The sequence below is a fragment of the Castor canadensis genome, chromosome 17 (genome assembly GCF_047511655.1).
Source record: "Castor canadensis chromosome 17, mCasCan1.hap1v2, whole genome shotgun sequence".
In the NCBI taxonomy this organism is placed as follows: Eukaryota; Metazoa; Chordata; class Mammalia; order Rodentia; family Castoridae; genus Castor; species Castor canadensis.
The window spans coordinates 67118511-67141469 of record NC_133402.1 but is presented as its reverse complement, the minus strand read 5'-3'; positions in this window follow the sequence as shown (position 1 = coordinate 67141469).

The window sequence follows — 22959 nt, the reverse complement described above, 5'->3', positions numbered from 1 at the left end:
ATGGGCTCAGCAAAGGGGTTTCTGAAATTGGCTACTGCAATAAGCCCCTAAGTAGTCTTCTTGCTTCCACTCTTGGACACCCCCTGCCCCAGGTAATATTGTCCTATTTGAACTTACTGGTGTGGGCTGATACACTGTTCTATGTAAGAGATCAAGTGTTCCTTATTGTTATCTATTGTTTTCTTTCAAAATATTCTTAGCAATTACATTTTTCCTTTTCAGCTTTAAAATTTGCGCATTAATTTCAAAAGTTAAACATCTCACTATAAACCTTGAGAAATGCATTAAATTGATAGATTACTTTGTGAAGACTTGATGTTTTTCTACAACACTGAAACTTTCAATCCAGGAAAAAAAGTGTCTTACCACCTACTCAGATCCATTAGCACACCCTGAGCACGGTTGTATGGCTGCCTTCTTATAATTATTCTGTGTCTAGAAGAAGAGCCAAAACTTGTCATAGTTCAAAATCCGATGTGGCAGCTTATTCTTCTTTGACTAATTGGTTACTTTGAATCTAAGTCAGAGTTCAATCAGCTTTTTCAGATAAATACACTGTGAAGTTATTTTCAGGATTGGCAGTCTTTCATTCACTCATTCATTCAAGAAATATTTGTTTTGGATGTAATTCATAATGACTGAACCCTGGGATATAAAGAAAAGCAAAATAAGGTCTCTAACCTCGAAAGCCTTATGAATCTGACATAGAGTATGGAAAACAAAGAAATACTTACATCTAACAAGAAAGAAAAGAATTCCCAGACTTTTATCTCAATCCACATCAGTACAACGCAATTTGTGATTAATAAAGGGCTATAGAATACATTTAAAAATGAGGATAAAATAATTCTATTAGCGAGTACACACTTAAAAATACTGTCTTCAACTGAGGAAGAACACATTCTGACCCTCCTTTTAAATTAGAGGACATTTTCATTCATACCTCCAGATGCTTTTCCTCAGCCATTTTAATCGAATATTTTTAGTTTACTACACTGATTAATTCCCAAGCTTAAGCTTAATATTTTAATATCTAGGGGACATCTGATTTGCTAGAAAGATAAATAGTTTCAGTTTGCTCTAAAATGAAACTATTTGTTGACATTTTAGAAGGACTTATTGTTAAGATGCTGCTAAGGACTTTTAAAAATCAAATTCTGCAAGAAGCAGCTTGAAGCAGGTGAGCAAAAATAATTTGCTTTACTCAAAAAGATATTTTTCATTTAACACCTAGGGAAAGCTAATTGAAAATCTAAAATTATACTGCTTTCCTGTAGAGTACGAAAAAGGGATTATAACATGAAAAAACACCTTAAATCTGAATATCCTTGAATTTCCAACTCACATATCCACCGTCGGCTCTTCCTATCAGGAGACATTTAATTCTGTGTTCATGGATCCATTGATCTCAGTTGGAAAATAGGACTTCCTCTCCCCGATCACTATGTGCCATTATCAACACCGCCTACTTTTGCTGTCAAAGAACGGTACTATTGAAGTTTGTCCCCAAAAATCATCTATATAAACAATGATATGTAGTTTTAAACATGAAGTATATTTCCTAACCAGCTGAACTGTTATTCAACTTTTACTTAGGGCAATGTTACATGCTGAGACTTTATTTTTTTCATGAAAAAAAATAAATTGTGTTTAAAAACGGAATTTGGCGATGGATTATTTGCTGTTCATCACAAGGATGACAATTCCTGTCTGAGATTCAATGCTGTGTTGAAAACATCTTAGGTACAATCCTCTTTTGGATGAGAGAGAGGTCAAATGAGAATTATAATTAACTCACTCACTTAAAAAAGAAAATTCATGGCACACGTGAAGACAGAGGTCAATGCAGCAGAGAGGACTGCTGCTCAAGGAGACTCTGTTCTTCACATATAGCAGACTTTTGGGATCAGGAACAGGTTTCTGGTTCCAAGGAGGCCACTACCGAGGAAAGCCTGCCTAAGCTCAGTGTTGTACTGGGGATGTTTGATTTGTTTTCCCCAGAACGTCCACCCAACTTTTGCTAAGCCTTTCAGCAAATCTCAGATTCTCACTTTATCACTTCAGTTAAGCACATTTCACTTTGACCTGGCTTTGGGGGCACTATTCGCTATTTTGGAGGCAGATTTTCACAAAATGAAGGGCAGCAGATCACTCAAAGATTTAAACACAACTGATGATAACTTGGGACTAAATCATAGCTTCCCTGCATCCGCTCAGCTGCTGCTGCTGCTGCTGCTGCGTGTGCAGGGATTTAAAAGGCTTTTGAAATTCTTTTTTAGTTTTTGAATTTTAAAATTTTTCTATTGCACACTTGGTCAAAACCAAGTATAATAATTGTATAAATAAGGTGGGTCTACTGCAAACAAGTGTACAAGAAAATGATAAGGGAAATAAAGGAGCAGATAGAGGGTAGATAGTGGAACTGTGTTCCTTGGAGTAGTCCAGAAAGCCCTTCCGCAGACCTCTTGAACCTGAAATCAGAGTGGGCCATGGGGGCAAGAGTGGGAAAACCATTCTGTCCAGAAGGGGGTGCATATGCAGACCCCAAGAACTGGCTGGTTCTAGCAGCTGGAACATTGAGCACGCGTGGGAAGGAGCAGGAAGCCACAGGAGTGAGATGCAATTGAAAGAGTACTGTGAAGGCTGGAGGAGTGGCTCAAGCGGTAGAACGCCTGCCTAGCAAGTGCAAGCCCTGAGTTCAAACCTCAGTACCCTCAAAAAAAGAAGAATAGGGGTATTGTGATTAGTTCCTACCCTAGAGATGAAGAAGAGGTTTGGGCAGGATTGCGCCTGTCATGTGACACCCACCTGCACCTCTGCTTTCTTCAACTAAAACTCTTAGTATATTCAGGCCACATTATGGTCTGTGGATGCTGCATTTCCTAACTGAGAGCTTGTTTGGAGGTTCTAGCAGGGAAGCGCAGCTACTCGTGTTCCCTTGACCGAAGAACGGTCCTCCTCTATCGGGGATGGTCGTCCTCTTCGACCGAGCGCGCAGCTTCGGGAGGGACGCACATGGAGCGGTGAGGGAGGAAGGGGACACCCGCCTAGCCAGCCAGATCAGCCGAATCAACCCTGGTGACCAATGGGGTGACAGATGTCACAGACAGATCGCCCTCACATCCTGCATTTCCTAACTGAAAAAAGAAACTAATGATTGTGGGTTTTCTGGACAAAATATAAACTTATGACCAAGGTAATATCTAAATTTCAATATCTAGATATCTAGCCAGCGGTTTCAGCATCTTATAAAGTTGCACAGTTACACTTTCAGCAAAACAATGCATCTTTGGATAGTTGAAAAGCATGCTGACTTGATTTATTTTATGGTCTGCACAATTTGCTTAGAGAAGAGCCCCAATAAAATAAAAATAAATATAAATCATACACCAACACATTTTTGGTGTTTATTTAAAGGGACTTTAAAAATATATCTTATGTGAGGGTTATCTGTAAGAAAATACTTCTTGAAATTAAAAAGTTGGCAAAACACTTTCATTTAAAAATATCTGCCACAAGATTGGGCAGAATAGGTTTTACTGAGGAAGAAAAAAAAAAAGCGAGCACACACAAGGGAGGGGTGAAGATAGGTAAGACACCTAAAAAAACTAGCTAGCATTTGTTGCCCTTAACGCAGAGAAACTAAAGCAGATACCTTAAAGCAACTGAGGCCAATAGGAAAAGGGGACCAGGAACTAGAGAAAAGGTTAGATCAAAAAGAATTAACCTAGAAGGTAACACCCACGCACAGGAAATCAATGTGAGTCAATGCCCTGTATAGCTATCCTTATCTCAACCAGCAAAACCCCTTGTTCCTTCCTATTATTGCTTATACTCTCTCTACAACAAAATTAGAAATAAGGGCAAAATAGTTTCTGCTGGGTATTGGGGAGGGAGAGGGAGGGGGCGGAGTGGATGGTAAGGGAGGGGGTGGGGGCAGAGGGGAGAAATGACCCAAGCCTTGTATGCACATATGAATAATAAAATTAAAAAAAAAAGGAAGAAGGGGTGGAGTTGTTAGGACTCATGATAACTTACAGATTGTTACCCTTCCAAATATGTAATTGCTAAAACCTTTTGGCTGCTTCAGTGACACATGCAGTGGTCATTCTGACCCTGCTCTAGACAGCGGATAAAAACAAATGAAAGCTTGTTGCTAGTGGTACTAGTGAGGGTTGGGTGAATAAAATAGATGCCACAGCAATTACAAGCAGAAAGGATTTAACTGGTTTAGCTGCTTACAAAATCCTTGAACTGGCTGGAGGAGTGGATTCTAGTGGAATCTTCCAGAACACCACAGAACATCTCAATAGGGGTTACTGAAGTCAGAAAGGTGGGGAGAGAGGGGGCCACCTTGGAACCATTAAGATCAATAACTCATCATTATAGCTGTGAGTTGAACGTGCAAAGCCACAGGCAATTTTACTACAAATATTTGTTATTGTTTGTGAAATGACTGGCACCAAGACCTCGGCTCTGCTGCATCTGCTTGTGGACACCCAAGGTGGAGATTAGACACTCAGGCATTGCTACAGAAAATCCACACTGCCATTGCCTTGCTTGACAGTAGGAACCTGTGTCAATCTGCAGAGAGGTGGAATTCATCTCATGGTGCAATGTCCCAAGAGTGTGCTTCATAAGGGAACATAGTTACACGCAAAAGCCTATACGTGAAGAAGTCTGGTAACTTTTCACTCCTGTGATATGGTGAGGCAATTCCCAGGTGCAGGTGTAAGGTGTGCATTGCCAGTGACAGACCCATCAGACTCCCTTCTTGGGAGATTACATACCACTGGATAAGCCAAGCACATGTGCCTATCCCATTAAAATAGTAACAAGCACTGTAAAAGTGCCTTGACAGAGAATGCTAGGGTAGACTGAATTTGGATGAGAAGAAGGGATGGTTTTGAAAATGCTCTATAAGATTTTTTTGTCATTTGAGCTAAGACCTGAGGGATGCAGGAAGATTTGTGAGGCAGACAAAATAGCACGAATAGCAAAATAGCATGAATGACATGGGCTCCAAGGAATTGAGTGAAGATCAGTGGGGCTGGTATAGGACATACATGTAGGTTGGTGGGAGAGAAGGCAAAAGCCAGGTACTACAGGCCCTGTAGACTCTGTTAGGGATTTGATCATTGTGTCGCAATTCAATGGGAATTTTTCTGAAGGGGTAACATGATCAATTCATATTTCTAAAAGATCATTCTGACTGCTATATGAAGAGTACATTATAAAAGAATTAAAGGGTTATTGTTGAGGATTGGTCAAGAGACAATGATTTAAGGGATTCATTAGATATCTAGTTGGAGTTAAAAAGTGGGAGTTAGGGCTGAGGATGTAGCTCAGTGACAGTCAGTCTTGTTAGTGTCCACAAGGCCCTGGTTTCCATTGCCAGCATAAAAGAAAAAATAGGATTTAAAATTATAGAGGAAGCAGGGAGGAGAGGGGATGGCCCTAACAAGTAGACACATGTAAGTAAATGTAAAAATGATTAAAAAAAATCATAGAGACCAGTTGAAGTCTGGGTTGAAAGTTAAATCTAATAGAAGTGGAACCCCTAAAAAGGATGGAAGTGAATGAAACATGGTAGCAATTTTAAAATGACGAGTGTCTAGGGCTAAGCACTGCGAAAGACCTGCATTTAGAAATCCTCAGGCTGATGGTTCTTAACAGCCAAGCTTTTTCAAAACTGTACAGGGTTTACTTGTTAATTCTAGAAGGTTCCCTGTGACACTAATGGGATACACTGGTCTTTTTAGACAACTCTTAGCTCCATGTGTCTCTGTTTACTTCAGTTACATAATTTTTTCTTTCCCTTTATAGTAAGTTGGTTCCCTTGAGGCTCTCTGGGCCTCAGTGAAAATTTACTGTAGATTGGATATTTTTCCAGCCATTTTAGCCAAATTATTTTTCCAATTTTAATTTTTACCCACATCAAATTCAAGCAAAACTGAGCTCATCTTTCTTGTAACTCTCAACAAGCACAATGCAAAGTCATCAATGCTCACTGTTGAACTCTCTTTTCCACTTCTTTCCCTACAGCTCCATGTTCATTAGGTACATGAATCACCTGGTAAGGAAACAGGGCTGACGGGTTTTCTTCCCTTGACATGGTGGAAAAGTGACGCCACTCTGCAGTTATTTCACTGGCTTGAGTAAATCACAGCCTGCCAGATTGCAAGGAGGCTGAGAAATATTGGGAATCAGATAGAACATTTCAAGAACCATCAGCACCTGTTGTACCATCTATTGATTCTAACAAAATACATGCCAGTACATAATTATACCTTCCTTTATGTTAATTTTTTTCAAGGTAAGCCTTCATTGGGCCTAATGTTGCAACGCCACGGGTGACACGGGAGGCTGTCTCCTGGCTGACCCACAAAGTGAGCCAAATAGCCTGCTTATGTAGCCAGGAAAAAATGACAAGGGTGTCTGCACCAGTTGTGGTAATCCCTTCATCCAAATGAAGGACTGTGTTGGCACCAATCATGACATAGTCTTCATGTCACTAGGCATGGCAGTCCCTAAGGCAAATGAAGGATAGCCACAGGTCTTCTGCTCACCAAGGCTTGTGATGGCAAAAAGTCTGGTAGCAGCTGTTCTCTGGGGCAGTATTTTCAGGAGGTGGAGTCATGCTTGCAGCAAGCTGTGGTTGTCATGCATCTTCCTCAAGGTGTTCAAAGTACCTGGCATTGGCATGAGGACAGTCCTTTACTCAAGGTAGCTAGGGCCCCAGGCAAGGGCCTAGCAATGTCGATTAGGAAGTCAAACTGCCTCAGCCCCCAACATCTCAGCACGTTTAAAGGAAAATAAACGCTAAAAGGGGTGGTGCAGTGCGGGTTTCTTGATATGAATTTTTTTCTTTTTATTGCTTTTACATTTGTTCGTATGTGTATACATTGTTTGGGCTACCTCTTTCCCTGCCCCCTTTCCCCCTCCCTCCCTTGCTTCCAGGAGGAACCTGTTTCATTCTCTTGTTCTCCAATTTTGTTGAAGAGAAAACATAAGAGATAATAAAAAAGAAATAGCATTTTTGCTATCTTGAGATAAAGATAGCTATACAGAGATTCCTAGCATTGCTTCCATGTACTTGTGTATTACAACCTACATTGGTTCATCTCTCCCAGACCTCTTCACTACTTCCTGTCACCTTCCCATAGTGACCTCTGCTAGTTTAAGATTGCTTTATTCACTCCTCTACAGTGAGCACATCAACCACATTCAAGTTTTAGGATTTCTTTACTTTCCCTGTTCCTCCTGTGCACATTCTCCCCTTAGTGTGTGACCCATGTCCAATAATATTACTGCATTTGTTTTAGGTCTACAATCTGCATATGAGGGAGAACATGTGGTACTAGTTATAATTTTGTCCTACCACTCTCTTTAATTTTTGGAGGAGAGGGATATCAAATGGCCCCTAATATCCCCAGATCCTTCTCTGAAATTTTATCATAGTGCACCTTAAAATAGAAAAGGATGAAAATTAGAAAATAACCTAATTTTAGAGAAAACAATGGAAAAGGAAGCATATATATATATATGTGTGTGTGTGTATATATATGCACATATATATACACATACATACATCAGTATATCTATATGTATCTATAGCAAATATATAGAGAGATATATGTACTTGCTCCCTTATAAGAAAAAAATACTTTCCTTAAAAGGAAACGGAACGAGTTCCATATTTCCTTCTGTGATGCTCTGTGTATGTGATTATATTTCTCACAGCCTTTAATTTTGGGCTTAGAATGTCTCTTGCTCTGACCAATGGTACACGAGTCAAGCTGAAGCTTGAAAATGACTTGCGAGGTTGGGTTTGAGATTTTGTGTAAAATACTTATTGCATGCACTGAGTTTTGTTATTAGCCATGCATTGTTTTTTGAATCAATATTGATTTATATACTTCAACACGATAAGCAACTAAATGGATAGTGACTATTCCATTACTGAGTGAGGAGGTAGGCACATGAAGTGCGGCTTTTGGATGCGAATTAATTACCTCTAATATTGGGGTCCTGATTAACTGAGTTCTCCAAGGAGTGATATAAGGACCCAGAAAACATGAATTCAAGTTTTGGACTTATTTCAAATACAAGTAATTTATATCAGTGCATGTGTTTTTTTTTTTCACTTTCAACAAAATAATGCTCTATTATCAAATATGTGTAAGCTTAAATTTTGCTTTACGTGTAGTTTAAATCTCAGAAAGAGCAAGAGTTTAATGAAAAATGAAATTCTAAATAAATATTGAATTCATCTCACTTCTTCATTGTTGGAAACTCAAGGTAGCTAATGATTTGCCCATCACTGGGCTCCTTTTGCAGACTTGCTAACTCTGGCCTCACAGGTACTTTTCAAAGGCTATGGCCCATTTTATCCTGTCCTTTAAAGTAAAGGGGTGAAAAGCTTTCTCAGCTCATCCTAGCTACTCTGAGCACCGCAAGACCTCCCTTCCCAGGGGACGGGCTTCTATGTTCCTCCCAATCTAGGTCAGGCCGGGCCCATTATTCTCTGTCTGCCTACTGGGCATTTATTTTTCTCTACAGAAAAGGGTTAGATATTATCTGACTCCAGCATGTTTCCTGTTCATTTTCATTGTTAAACGGAATCTGTTGAAACAACATAGGGCAGATAATCGGCTGCTCTCACCAGAGATTGGAATGTGAAGCAGGGTTGGCAGGAGTCACTGCAGGTGCCTGCTCTGAGCACCAGGTCATCTCCACCTCACTTCTCCTGCACACACTGGAGGCTCCTTAATGTAAAATCCTGCTACTCTCCCTGGGATTTTCTTTAGTGACAAGAGTGTTTATGACTGTCTGGACAGAAGGAGACATTAGGGGTTAAAACCCCTGAGAGAAGCTGTCAGCAAAGATGTTTAGGAGTTGGAGGAGGAATACTCCAGCTTTTCTTATCATTTTGTTGGAACAACTCTGAGAGATGTTCTATCTGTTTCAGCGTTCTGCAGAGACTCACAATGATAACTTGATCACTAAAGCGTCCTGTATGACATCACTCCCTCACCTATCTTACATCCCTGCAAACTCAGGCACTTTCTGAGATTGACTTCCAATTATTGTCTTTAAATCCTTGTTATAAGGTTGGCTTCTGAAGGATGGAAAAGAGTACCCATGTTCTAGAAAAAGAATAAAAGTAGGATAGAATGAGGAAAGAAAAAAAGGGAGAAAGGAAAGAAGATAGGCTAAACAATGCATTGACTCAATCACTACTTTAGGAAAAGTATTCAGCTCAATAAAATCAGACACTTAACTTTTACACACACATATACACAATCTGTGCAAAATTACGTTGTTTTCAAAATGGTTTTATCTGAAGAGAAATATTTGATTCTTTTGCCTTCCATATCTCTTAGGGACAGTAGGTAATAGAGACAACCCACAGGCAGTGGAATCCTGGAGTCATGACCCTCGCCCCTGCCATGGCCTTGGACATTAGGACATGTGCCCAGCCTTCAGACGCTTCCTTCGTCACCTGGCAAATGCAGACAATAATGAAGACCAAACCTGGGTTGTACTGAAGATGAATGGAGATAATTTATGGAAAGAAAAACAAATCTTGAAGGCTGCACACGGCTACTCAGTGTGGGAACCGATCGTCATTGTTTAATTTGTTATATTTACATTCTTCTATTTGGAACTTGATGAGTCTGAACCAAAATTTGGATAAGAGACTAACCTATCAGGACTTCAGAAATGACACTTATTCAAGATAATATCAGAGTAGGATTACATGATTTTTTTCTTAATAATTGAGAGTCAGAGAAACTTACTGAATTTATCAGAAATTTGAAATATACTTAATGGCTTAATTAATTATGTTTAGTAATCACTAAAAGAAAATATGGTAAAAATTCCTAAAGATTCCATGCTTTGCTTATATCCTCTGTATATGCAACACTCATTTCTGTCAAAATTAAGGGTTTATCACATTCCCTTCAATAATAACTCTCAATGCTAATTGCTCTCTGTTCTACAATGAAGACACACTTTGGAAGACTATATCTTCCAACCATTTGTTGCCTACCAGAAATGCACAAGCATCAACTTAAATAGATGGAAAAGATCACTTGAACGAATATAACCTGAAAGCAACAGGATATCTACACTCACATCTAACAAAACAGATTTCAAATAAAAATTATTCCAAACAAGGAAGATCTCTTCAAAGTGACAAAGGGACAATCCATGAAGGACATATAACAATTGTAAACATATATTCATCAACAGCAGTGTACCAAATTCCATAAAACAAACACTATCAGATGTAAAAGCACCTACATAAAAGATAGACCCTAATGCAACAATACTAGGTGACTTCAATACCCCACTCTCACTTATAGGTTATCCAAACCAAAAAAATAAATAAAATAAAAATTTCAGAATTAAGTGACATATAGATGAAATTGACTTAACAGATATCTACAGAATATTTCACCTATCAACCATAGTTTATACATTCTTCTTAGAGGCCTACAGAACTTCCTCCAAAATAGATATTTTTAGACCAGAATGCAGGTCTCAAGTAGTACTAGAAAATCAAAATAATATTCTGTATTTTTTCAAATCATAATGTAATAAAACTAGAATCAATAGCAAGAAACTACACAGACACATGAAGACTGAATAACACACTTTAGAATGATTAGTGTATCATCAAAGAATCAAGAAAGGAAATTAAAAATTTTCATAGAATCAAATAAAAATGAAAACACAACTTACCCGAACTTTTGAGACACAGCAAAATTACTGCCAAGAGGAAGTTTATAGCTATGAGCACCTACATTAAAAACATCAGAGTGCTCTCAAATAAATAATTGAATCATACAGCTCAAGCTCTTGGAAAAACAAGAAATAACAAAGATCAGGACAGAAATTAGCAAAATGCTGACTAAAAAAGATTACAAAGAATCAGTGAAATGGAGTTGGTTCTTTGAAAAGAAAAACAAGATTGACAAACTCTTAGCCAAACCAACAAAAGAAAGTGGAAGAAGACCCAAATTCATAGAATTAGAGATGAAAAAGAGACATCACAACAAATACCAGTGAAATTCAGAGGATCTTTAGAGAATATTTCAAAAACATATATTTCAATAGCATGGATAAATTTCTAGATGCATATTAACTACTGAACTAAGAGAATGTAGACACCTGAAACAGAGTAATGAGATGAAACAGTAATAAAGAGTCTCCCAACAAATAAAACTCAGGATAACCAGAATTGACAGCTGAATCCTACCAGACTCTTTAAAGAGAACACCAGGGCTCCTCAAACTGGTCTATAAAATGGAAAGTGAAAGAACACTATCCCACTCATTCTATGAAGCCAGCATTATCTTGACACCAAAACTGGGTAAGAGTACAACAAAAAAAGAAAACCAGAGACCAATTTCTTTGATGAAAACAGTTGCAAAAATTCTCAATAAACACTTGCAAACTGATTTTTGTTGGCGGTACTAGGGTTCAAACACTATTTCAAGGTCTTTGTAAGGACCTAACCATAACGAAAGTGCATACTTTTAAGAATTAATAATTGTACCAAAAAACTGATTGACTGCTTCTTAGAATTGTTAGGTGTGTGATAAATGCTGCACATCAAACCTCCTCTAGTTTTACAAATGAAGAAGGTTACTCTGCAAGTTGCCTTGGGTAGGAGATAGTAAGGTATTCTCGCACTTGTTTCACACATAAGGCGATTTGAGGTCATGGGAAGTAAGTTACTTGTGATGCTGGACTATTAGTCTAATATATTTCTATCTTACCATGCCATTTTTAACTTTATTTATGGAAAATTACTACAATCCTTTTCAAGGCACAACACATTTCTTTGGAGACTTTTTTTTTATTGAAATGAAATCAAAATGCAGAGAACTCGGTTTCAGTATCTGATGACAATAGACAGTTTTATTTTATGGATACTAAAAACGCTTGCTTTAAGAACAAAATGACAAGAATGCAGGGAGCCTGGGGGATTCGTGTGGCTGTCTACTTGCTGGCAGCTCCAGCTCCACCTTTTCTGATTTTACACTCACAACATCTGGAGCCTTGATTAGTTTTTATCCAGAATCAGATTCTTATCTCACTGGTTTGTCTGTGAAAACTCTGCAGCATGAAAATTAACAATCTTTTTGAAATTACCATATAGTGACCTAAACATTTTTGGATGTCTTATATAATATCACACAGGCCTCCTGTCATGTGTCCAAAAATTGAACGCTATCAATGATCTTTTATATCAAATTTATTTCATGTTTTGAATTTCAGTGCAGAAATCGCTGTTTAACTTTTTGCAGATTCATTCCCAATGCATCACCTGAGGTAGAAGCAAGTAAGTGAAGATAGGGTGTACAAAAGAGAATCACTGTAAAGGAGAGGGAGAACCAGACCTGTGCTGAGGGCTTGGGATTGGGGCTGTGCCCTGTGCAGAGTGAGGGCATGGAAAGCCTCTTCATCCAGAGATCTGTCTGGCAGACTTACTTGGTCACAGCAGGATAAAAATACATACCCAGGGCAAATCTGTAAACACCAGCATAACCTGCATGGGAAGGTCATTGCCTTTGAGGGTAAACGCCCCCAGGACACATTCCAGCAGTGGCAGCCACCTCCCTGTTTCAAAAATCTTGTCTCAGAACCTTTAAAAATGTTAGAAAGCTTCATAAGGAGAAAAAGAGTATTTTATTTTATTTTACATTTTATTTCCTTAAAGAAGATAAGTACTTACTTTACATTGTGATTAAAAGAAAAAGTTTTATGACTCCAGGAGTCCTAGCACCTTCCCTATCATTCCTCAACAGTTTCATATTTATGTACTGTTACATCTCTACAAAATCTCAGTGCCAAGTAGGTGAGTACCATTCCTTCTAGTAAAACAGGTTAAAGGTGATTATCCCAATATTTAATCTATCTACTTAATACATGTCAGGACAGAAAACACAAGGTGATTTGTGGTGACAGTGAAAGGCACGAGTAGAATTATAACATCTGGAAAAAATTCAAAGGTATAGGTATAAATGTAATAGGAATAAAGTAGCGATATATAATACACCCACAAGTTTCTTCAAGTGCTACAAATTCTGCATGTGAATTTCCAGAACACTAAAATAAATATAATGAAAGACAATAACCACTCAATTCCTTCCCATGTCTGGATGCCACACACAAAAGTCCAGAGAAATCTGGACTGAAGTCTTGTTTTGTTGTGAAGTAAGAGTTGAGGGTGTTAGTTCAGAGCCCCTCTGAGAATCTGACAAAGAAAAAAATTTTTCCAAGAAAAAAGAAAAAAGAGAAAATCTTGTATTAGGTTTCAAGGGATTCACCAACTCCCTAAAATCCTACTAGCCAGAGTTAAGAACCCCTACTGTACACATTCAAGTGAGTGATGGGTTCTCACCACGGCCGAAGTACTACGGAGGGATGGGCAATTCCTAACATCCTCCTGAGTTGTCACCACAGCTGGAAAATGTGGACTTTAAATTTCCTCTTAATGCCCTGCCTGAGTTCACCTGAGAATTGCTTAACTTTCTGCTTCACTTTCATTTAATTGAACATCCTGGCTAATTCCTGGGTAAACATGTGTTTGACTATACATATATGGAGAGAAGAATACCGAACACATTAAGTGTGGAAAAAAATGGTCTGCATTAGTTACTTCTGTATATGTTCATTTGAATAAGGTGAAGCATCAAGAAAACTAGTTATGAGGAGCCTTATTTACCCAAGATGAATACCTAGAGATATTCTTTGGTATTAGTGTCAGCGTTTGCAAGAAAAAATTATCCCATTAAAATAGCCCTCATGAATAATTCAGAGTTCAATTTAATGGAGGAAGGGGAGACAGAAAACAGGTTATCAAATTTGTTGGAAACTCATGTTGCTACACAGCATTTCTTTTATGAGCAGTTATAATGTAGGCCATTCTTTGTTCTATATCCACATGAAGGAGTAGACCTCGATATTTAAATATTTTGCCTTTAATTTTCTGCTTCAGAGCATTCATAAAAGCACTTTTTTTCTAATAGTATTTTCCAAAGAGATGTGTTCTGCAGTATGGATTCCAGTTTTTCATCTTTGTGGTTGATGAGGGATGTTTGCCAACGTTGAAATAGTCAGGGATTTGTAGAAAATAGAACTGAGTTGGCTGACTCTCTGTATGGTCAAGAAGATCACTAAGATGAACTTAGTGGACACGGGTTGTTTGTTGCTGTAATGACCAGGGTGCACTCAAGAAAACAGAAGTCACTCTAGAAATGCCCAATATGAAGGATTTAGCACAGAAGACTAACACTTACATAACCTCTACAAGGGTTTGTGGAGCAAAGTAGGGAAATGGAGAGGTAATGATAAAGAAGAACAGACAGGAACTCAATGGGCAGTTCCAGAAGTACGGCAATTTTCCTCTCTTGGGAAAATTCAGTTCCCATTGTCAGTGAAGAGAAGCCTGGTGTTTGTAAAATACTTCAGGTGTGAAACCTCATAACCAATGGTTTTTGAATTTCTGTGGTTAATTAGCACAAAGTGCTTTTCCTACTGTGTAAATAACATTTTACTCTCAGAGAAAGAAAAAGATACATCCTCTGGTTTTCTGTCATTTCAGTGCCTGTTATGTAACTTATCAACCATCTGTCCATATTTTTGCAAAGATAAAACTCTGTCAATAGTAATGGGCTAAATATACCTAAGGAAGAAAGTGAGGAAATGGCAGTCACTTCTAGTTTACTGTCATCCTCATCAGAATCAACAACAATACAAAAAGGATACTAAGGTTGGGGGTGGGAAGAAATGATGTAACCCTAAATGGCAGAGGCTTTGTGAGAGAAATAGCTATTCACTCTGTCTAAGAGGGAGATTTTTGTTGCCTGGGTACAACCAGAGAAGGAGATTTGATGTGAAAATCTTTGGGAATCAACATCTGAATAAAGGAAAGGAAGGAAGCAAGAGTGGGCAGTAGTCCAGCTGAAAGACACCACAGTCTCACTGGAAGTCCCGCCCTGAGAAGCCCACCCAGCACCACAGGGATGCCCCAAGCTAGGCCTAGAAAACCAAAGACCTTAACAACTCCACTTCTGTAACTGAGCATGGAAAAAGCCCTTTGCACATGCTTTCTTTTTTTTCTCCAGGGGTCATTTGCTGAAGTAGACTAAGATCTAATGACTGTCTGCCAGCAAGCCTCACAGCTCTGGACAATAAGTTGTAGATTCCCACAGAGGACCAGAGTGGCACCTCAAGCGTCCATCACAAAAAAAGAAGGAGTGGCCATGCATTAGAACATTTCAGGTAGAAAACAACACTACAGAAGAGCACATGTCGAAGTAGGAATGAGGGGTGCAATGAAAAAGAGAAACCTGAATATAAACGAGGTATTTGTTAGTACAACTAGGAAACATATTGCCAGACATTCAAAGTCAGGCTGAAGTTTTCAAATGATTAGTAACTGAGGCTCTAAAAGGAAAGGCCATCCATAAAAAGAATGTGTCTGACCATGTTGTACTGCAGACAGACCAAAGAATCTTGAGTCAAGTATTTGTGGAAGAGGCTGATGTGTGCTCCTTTTGTGTCTGGTGTCTTTAATAACTGGTCCCTTTTACAAACAGAAGCTTTCCATGATGACAGAAAAGAAAACACTTTTGCCCTCAAGGGGGGCTACAATTAAGTTAGGACATAAGACCTTGAAACAATTTTGAAAATGATGGAAGAGATACTAAACACTTAATATCACTCTACAGAAATGTACCATACAGGAGTTCAGAAAATACTCTGAGGTTTGACATTCAGTCAAGGCTATACACCACAGTTAAACATTGAGTAGTGGGTTGGTTTGCAAAGAAAAGAACATGGTAGGGGTATTAAGGAGAGTAAAAGCCATAAACTCTGAAATGTGTGTGGCTTGCTTTTCATAATACAGTGTGGTTGATTTAAAATCAGAACCAGATATCTGGCATATACCAGTCCCTTTCAGTTTGTCTTCTTTTCTCCATTTCTTTTGTTTTCTTTGAACACTTTATCTCTCTGCAACTTGCCTGGTACTTTCCACATGACTTTGAGTGTGTATGGTGACTCTCACACTTATTTTATCTCACCAGCTTCCGAGTTTAAACACCCTATGTTGGTCTTTAGAAATATAAACACTAAAATATTAACAAAATTGAAATCACTGGTAATCCTATCATCCAGTGGTGCATTTAATGAACATGCTGGAATTTTTTTTTTGTTATAGACCTAAATTTCTGTATGTTGGTTTATAAACAAAGATCCCTAATGCTTTATAGCTAGAGTCTATATCCACCTGTACCTTAAATATCACCCAACTGACTCATTTCTGAAGCACACCTCTCATCCATTACTTACTCACCATGACATGTACCAGAGTTTTTCTGGAGCATTCTTATCAAACTTCCCACCCTTAAGCTGAATGAAGAATTTCTATTCTTCAGTGTCAAAACACCTTTGTATTTGCTTGCATATCAAAGTGCATTTTATACCTTTGCAATCTTCTTACTTGCCCATCTCTACACAAAGCCCCACAATTTATTTTTGTTATTGAAATCTACTGAATAATAAAAAATAACTGTTAGTTAGATATACACTTCAAATTTTTTCAAAGGAAATAAATCAATAATAAATAAAGAAATAAAATAAGACACAGAAATGTAGTTTAGTAACTAATGTACTAAGAGAAAATGGCAGATGGCTGTCAAGCACACAGGAAAGGGTGGATTTAAAGTGAGAGAAAGTTGGAGGTATTGAAAGTATGTGGCATAAGAGTCACTTTTAGATTTTGAGTGCAGCATGGAAAGAAGTCTGTGCTTGAAGAGATCAGTGAGAGATTACAATAACCCGGAAGCAAGACGGTGAGGACCTGGATCATATGCGCCAGTAAGAAGAGTTGAGAAGGAAGGGATAAAAAAACTATTTCCATGTTACCAGTAGTGGGTAATTTCTGCTAAAAACCTAAAAAATGACAAGAATGGATCATGCCTACCATCCTAGCACAAACCGTGGTTCTGCTGTTGGTGAAAGAATGCCATGCTCTTCCACGGACCTTGGGAACAGAGTAAGCCTTTATTAAGAAAGGAACTAGGAGGTTTGGCGGTGGCTCGTGCCTGCAGTCCCAGCTACTCAAAAGGTGGAGATCAGAAGGATCAGGATTCAAGGCCACCCCTGGCAAAAAGCTAGAGATCCAACTCAACCAATAAACCTGGGTGTAGTGCACACATCAGGTACTTGAATAGGAGGATGATGGTCCAGGTTGTCTTGGGCAAAAATATACCAGACTGTATTGGAAAAATAAAGCACGAAAGGTTGGAGGTATGGTTCAAGTGGCAGAGTGCCTGACTGGCAAGCACGAAGCTGTGAGTTCAACCCTTAGTACCATCAAAAAAGGAAAAGCAAAATGCTCATCTTCCTAGCCTAGTTTTCCTAATAGCATTTTTCTCCAAAATCCAATTTTCCAGGTATCTGGGCCTGGTGCTCAGTCCTCTCTGGGTCCCACCTTCTGCTTGTCACATGGTGTCCACCAAGGTAGCTCAGGACCACCACAGGACAATGATTCAGGTTACTCAGCACCGAGATGTGGGGATGCTGAGAGTGAACCTCTTTCAGCACTCATCAACTCTCTGTGCTTATTTTCAAATCTCTTATCTTAACCTTGACTTCTCTTTCTCTAAAACAGGAATCCAAATTCTTGCTGAATCTCTCTCTCTTATTCACATGGAGTTCATGAAAGATGTTATGAGTGCCTTATAAAATTTAAACCACAGTTTAAATGGGCTTTATTTTCCTCCTCGACATCACATCCTCCATTGCCAATCTTTACATCTAGCAGTCTTCCTAACAAAGCCAACTGAGGTAGGTTGGGCAATAGGAAACAGGTAGCAGATGTGCTAGAAACCCTTCCTCCTGTGGATGTCCCGAGTGCACCGTCCTCTGTCCTCTGTGGCATTTCCTGTGGATGGCCTTCTGTGCGTGCTGCTTCTTCAAATCAGGAGCCTTCTGTTAAAATCCCGCTTACAAGGAACATTTCCAGGAAAGCTAAACGTGTCCTCCACCATCTGCAGGGAGGTTTCTCCAAACGTTTTAAAACATCTTGTTCCAGCATTCTATTTTGAGCTAGGGTCAAAAACTTTATCAGTGTGGGTTGTAGGTTTTTGGCCTCGCTAGACCTCTAAAACTGCCTGAGTTATTTGCACTGTCCTGGATCTCCAGGCTGGTAAGCGTCAGGGAGTTACTAAGCTCCATTATGCAGGGATGCAAACTTTCCACTGGCAGCTCTCCACCCCATGACATGGGTGCTTCCTTCTCGTAAGCTGTGTGAACTTCCAAATCTGTTATAGATAGCGCCTCTCGTGGGGCATGGTTGTTCACTCCTATAATCCCACCTACACGCAAGGTGGAAGTAGGAGGATCTGCTCTAGGTGGCCATGGCAAAAATCATGGGACCTAACCTGAAAAATAACTAAAAGCACAAAAGGTAGGTAGAGTGGCTCAAGGGGTAGAGCCATCTGTTAGCAAGCCTGGCACCCTGATTTCAAAGCCCAGTACTGCCCCCCCAAAACCCTACATTAATAACTAAAAATAATCGGCTCCCACTACTTCCTGAGAATTTCCTTTTAACCTCCTTAACCTCCTTACTTTAAACTTGCCTCTTCCAGTGGGTCTCAACTTCCTTGTGAGTGGACACCTGAGTCTGGCTTAATTTCTAAGTTTCTAGGTTTCTAAGTTTCTATACCCAAGGTCTACAAAAATATGCATACCATAGAATACTATACTATAAAAAAGAGTGATAAAGACTCTTCACATATATTTTCTCATTTCTAAACTTAAAACTATGAAGAAAGCAACTCTAAATTATTGCTATTTTTTTTTGAAAGGGGAAATCGTGATGAGAATGGGGGGGGCGGTACCTGGAGAGTAAGAAACAAACCTGGTAGACATTTGTTACCTGACACGTATTCAGAACCTGTCTGTGTAGCTGTAGAACTTTCTAGTTTAAAATATTGATTTTAATAATATGAAGACGAGGTCTTTAAAAAGGCACGGAGTTCAATCACAGTTTTACGACATTATTTGTATTCTGAGGAAATGGCCTTTACCCCCAGTGCTCCCATCTCACACTGAAGGGAAACGGCCAAACCTCTAGAATGGTGTTTGCACAGAGGAGCCCTAGGAGCTGTCAAGCACAGATGCTTGTTTCCCATTTATGGAGAGGGCTTGCATGGGTGAAATGGTTTTATCCGAACCTAAACCCTTGCCATCAGTAAGTGACTGGCTTGAAGGCATGAAGTGACAGAGTAATACTTTCGAAATTAATTTCCTTAACTGTCACTGCTGGTCTTTGGAGACGGGCCTCCTCTATGGGACATTGCTTCAGAAGCAAAAGTGAACATTTTTCAGTATGTGATTGTCACTAGTGTTCTTCAGTCCCACGGGATGAGGTAAGTCTGTAAGCTTGCAGTTCCATGGCTGACTCTAGAGAGTTTCAGAGACTCCTATTGCTTGAAAATCTAAAGAAAAGGAAAGTTTTTGTTTTTGTTTTAAATAGAGTAAGTCACCTATCAGGAGAGAAAACTAAGGGAATTCACATTTGATAAAGGCCCACACGTTATTCCATCTTAATATTCACAGCAGCCCTTTCAAGCTGGCAATATTGCTGCCAACTTTTTAGATTATAAACCTGAAGAATAAGTCACTTAAGAAGGCTCTGGAGATAAAATGTGACAGAATGCTGCACTTGGAATGCCAGCTTCTCTCTACTTGGCTGCAGAGTTGCGAGAAAATTCTGCACAGGATCATCTTCCCCACACCACTGTGGGCATCTGGGGAAAATAGTTAATTGTCTCGGAGTACTACAAAAGCAATCCAAATTCCTAATTTTAAATAGCTTTACAGTTTTAATTATTGCAGATCAGCCATTGCTTTTTTGTGTTCAAAGACTGATCCATCCTGCCACTGAGTGGCATGTACTTTCTCCCTCTCTTATTTACTTTTTGCTTATCTCTTTTTAAGAAGGACCTCTATAAACAACATTCTAATTTAGAAAAGAAAGTGTACCTTGAATTTATACTTGGTACCAATTTATGTTGTAACACTACTGACAGTGTCACTTAATTTGCCTAGTTGCCTATGGTCTAAATGTAGGTAATTTACAAACCTTTAACAATTTTCAGCTTTGCTAAATGGTACAGAGAACTGAAATTACATTTAAAATGCACTGGTGCTCTATACCTCAGTAAAAAGCACCTACAAAGACATAATTACAATGTAATTGCCCACAAGTTCATGAAGTAAACATACGTTATTAGAAGGCACTCATCTGTTTGATTTAAGTAACATTACAGCTAACATATCACATAAACAGCGAGCCATTTTCTGACTAGTTACTGTAATAACAGGAGCTTAAATTAAAATGTGGTGCCTGAGTACATGTACTCTTAAGATCATTTCAGATATGTTATTCAATATCCAGGGGATTGCTTTTAACCTTTAAAAATTGCATCTGAAACATTATATTCATTTTAGGGAAATATTTACAATCAATGTATGTGTCAGGTCTGATTGAAAACAGGTGTTACAAAAAGCTTTTCAAAAAGTTATAACCATGGGAAGAGATGTGTAAAACCATACTTGTCCTATATTTAAAAGTATGATGTACAGATAATAAGAATGCTGTACAGAACACACAATTCAGTAGCTTGAAACCAAAAGGATGTTTTTACACTTGTGACTGTAAAACACACGTATCACTCCCAGGTTTTTTCAGTACATCATATCAAATACACATTACTTATTCCTAAGGATTCAAGTATCACCTTTTGGAAGAAAAAGGATGTACAGAGGTCTTAAAATTCAGCTTTGATTCAAAATCATCCCATGACTTTTAAAATGACTGACTGTTCTTTGTTTGCAATATTGTAGAGGAAGTGGGTGGTGTAAGTGAGGAGGCAGGGAGGAATGGACCACAAACCTGAGTTTTTATCTGCATGATTGATTGATTATCATTGTATTTGTAGCATCAAATCCTTTGTCCTGAATGTCCCAAAGTGTTCAGTGAACTGTCTTAATAGCACATTTGGCATATAGCGAGTGTAGGGTTGAAGAATAAGGAAAACAGACAAGAAAACAAAATGCTTTGTTAAGATGGCCAGTCTTTAGCCAGAAGAAAAGAAAACAAAAAGAGTAAACTTTTGGACGATGTTGCATAAGAGCTTTCTAAGTTAGTGGTGTCTACCCCACTGCAAGATAAAAATCTTATTTCTTGACTTTTCTTCTCCATCGTCACTTTCCCAAAAAACTAAGTCAATTCCTGCAAAATAGTAGTAGCCATTAAAATAACTCCCCTGTTTAGGTTAAGAGAACATAAACACATAGTTTTATGTAGATACAATTACCTTTTTATTTATTTATTTTTGCAAATTCTCTTTCCGTTTGCTTTTAGGATATAGCAGATTTCATCACAATAGTTGAGTCTGTGTAGTCAACACAGGAATTTGATGTTAACCACTACTTTATCCATCACAGTTTGGATGTCTAGATTTGTTACATCTTGTCAGCTTTATACAGGCAAAAGTCATTCTTACTTTCAACTCTTTTTTAAATTCATTTATTCACATATGTATACATTGTTTGGGTCATTTCTCTCCCCTGCCCCCTCAGCCATTCTCTATCCCCTGCACTCCTTGCTTCCAGGCAGAACCTGTTCTGCCTTTATCTCTAATTTTGTTGAAGAGAAAACATAAACAATAATAAGAAAGACAAAGCGTTTTTGCTATTTGAGATAAGGATAGCTCTACAGAGAGACTCCTAGCATTGTTTCCATGTACAAATGTGTTACAACACAAGTTGATTCATCTCTAACTGATCCTTTCACTAGTTCCTGATCCCCTTCTCATGTTGACCTGTGTCACTTTAAGGTTTCCATACTAGTTCCTCTGGAGTGGGGATGTCAAACACTTTCATGTTTTGGGTTTTCTACCTATCCCCATATGTCCCATATTTGCTCTCCCTTTGTCATGTGACCCAAGTCCAACCACATTGCTGTATTTGTCCTAGATCTAAAGTCCACATATGAGGGAGAACATATGATTTTTGGTCTTCTGAGCATGGCTAACCTCACTCAGAATGATAAGATTTCATTCTTCTTCATGGCTGACTAAAATTCCATTGTGTATAGATATCAGATTTTCTTGATCCATTCATCAGTAGTGGGGCATCTTGGCTGTTTCCATAACTTGGCTATTGTGAAGAGCACTGCAATAAACATGGGGGTGCAGGTGCCTCTGGAGTAACCTGTGTCACATTCTTTTGGGTATATCCCCAGGAGTGGGGAAGCTGGATCATATGGCAGGTCTATGTACAGTTTTTTAAGAAGCCTCCAAATTTTTTTCCAGAGTGGTCACACTAGCTTGCATTCCCACCAGCAGTGGACTAGGGTTCCTTTTTCCCCACATCCTCACCAACACCTGTTGTTGGTGGTGTTGCTAATGATGGCTTTTCTAACAGGGGTGAGGTGGAATCTTAGTGTGGTTTTGATTTGCATTTCCTTTATTGCTAGAGATGGTGAGCATTTTTTCATGTGTTTTTTGGCCATTTGAATTTCTTCTTTGGAGAAAATTCTGTTTAGTTCAGTTACCCATTTCTTAATTGGTTCATTGATTTTAAAAGAGTTTAGTTTCTTAAATTCCCTGTATATTCTGGTTATCAGTCCTTTGATGTATAGCTGACAAATATTTTCTCCTACTCTGTGGGTGTTCTCTTCAGTTTAGAGACCATTTCTTTTGTTGTGCAGAAGCTTTTTAGTTTTATGAAGTCCCATTTGTCCGTTCTTTCTCTTAGTTGCTGAGCTGCTGGGGTTCTATTGAGGAGGTTCTTGCCTATACCTATTACCTCCAGAGTGTTTCCTGCTCCTTCCTGTACTAACTTCAGAGTTTCAGGTCT